Source organism: Olea europaea, chromosome 10 (assembly GCF_002742605.1).
Source record: "Olea europaea var. sylvestris chromosome 10, O_europaea_v1, whole genome shotgun sequence".
NCBI classification, from domain to species: domain Eukaryota; kingdom Viridiplantae; phylum Streptophyta; class Magnoliopsida; order Lamiales; family Oleaceae; genus Olea; species Olea europaea.
Window position 1 is genome coordinate 1,155,294 of NC_036246.1, and position 1,789 is coordinate 1,157,082.

Consider the following 1,789-nt stretch of genomic DNA (forward strand, 5'->3'; position numbering starts at 1 on the left):
TGTTCCGTAGGACATATGACAAGATCTTGCTATGGATTTCGCTTTGAAATTACCTCATACTCAGAGGGTTGTTGATTCTGTTTTTGTGATAGTTGACAGGTTCTTCAAAATAGCCTCATAGCTTGTCGAAAGACCTTAGACGCATCGAATATTGCTAATTTGTTTTTCAGAGAGGTTGTTCGATTGCATAGAGTTCCCAAGTCTGTTACATTAGATCGGGATACAAAGTTTTTGAGGTACTTTTGGATTATATTGTGGATGTTGCTTGGTTCAAACTTGAATCGAAGCAACACTGTCCATCCCTAGACTGATGGATAGGCCGAAGTCACTAACCGTACTCTTGGAAATATGGTTCGAAGCATTTGTGGATATAAGTAAGCCCAAACAATGGGATCTTGCACTTCATCAGGTTGAGTTCGTATACAACAGCACAGTTCATATTGCTACAGGCAGATCTCCATTTGCTATTAGGTATAAGGTCCATAGAGGTTTCTTACCATGTTGTGGATTTGGTGAAGTTGCTTAAGGGTAATAGCGAGGTGTTGCTGTTGAACATCTAGCTGAAGTGCTAGCAATTCGTGATGAAGTAAAACAAAAGTTGCAAAAGACTAACTCAAAGTATAAGGTGGTAGCAAATTCATATCGAAGGGATAAATAATTTCAAGAAGGAGACTCAATTGTGGTATTTTCGAGAAAGGTGAGATTTCCCATTGGCACTTACAAAAAACTAAAACTAAGAAAGTAAGAGCCTTTCAAAATACTTGAGCGAACTAACGACAATGCCTACATTATTGATTTGCCAACTATTATGAGTATTTCTAATACATTTAATGTGAGAGTCTGTAAAAGTCTCATGAAGATGATGAACTTTCTATCCAAATTATAACTTGGGGGTGAAATTTTCGACGGTTAAAAGGACTGATGTAGAATAGATGATCAAATGGATTGAGAAATAATTGGAACAAAAAAAGAAAAAAGTGAATTGCGGATTTGGTATTCGAGCTCAAATCTTGGCCAGATGGATTGAGAAATAGTTAGCCAACTGAGTTCGTTTAGGACTCGAAAATTGCTTTTAAAGTTTTAGTGCTATTTTTGTCATTTATTCAAATTCTTTGCAATTTCAATTTGGGAAAATTTCATATATAAGGTAGTTGCAAAATGCAATTTCAAAATTAAGAAATTAGATTTATTATTTCAAAAATAAGGTCTTAATTTAATAATTAATAAAAAAATATTTTATTAATTAAGTTTATTAAGCCCTTGTTTCCCATTATTTTCAAAATATTTTTTTCTCTCTTTTCTTTTCAACCACATATTTTAAAATAAAATACATTTTTTCTTATTTTTTAATCACACATTATCCATCAATCTGCTATTACAGAATGTATTCTTACAATAAAATTGGGCTCAAATAGGCTCTAAGATCATAATATTATGCAATTTATGATCACAATTACATACTAATCATAATTATAGATGTCACAGTCACAAATTACAAATTTTATAGGTCACAACTTATTTCAGGATTACAAATTATTAAATTAATAGGTCATGTATTATTTCTCGATCACAAATCACAAACTTTATATATCATAATTTATTTATTGATCACAATTATCAAATTAATAGGTCACATAACAATTCACAAATTATCAAATTAATTGATCAAAAGTTATTTGTAGGTCATGAATTATTAAATTAATTGGTCACAACTTAACAAATTGTGATCACGGCCACAATTTTTAGGTAGCATATTATTTATTGATTACAAACGTTCTTATCCCACCCC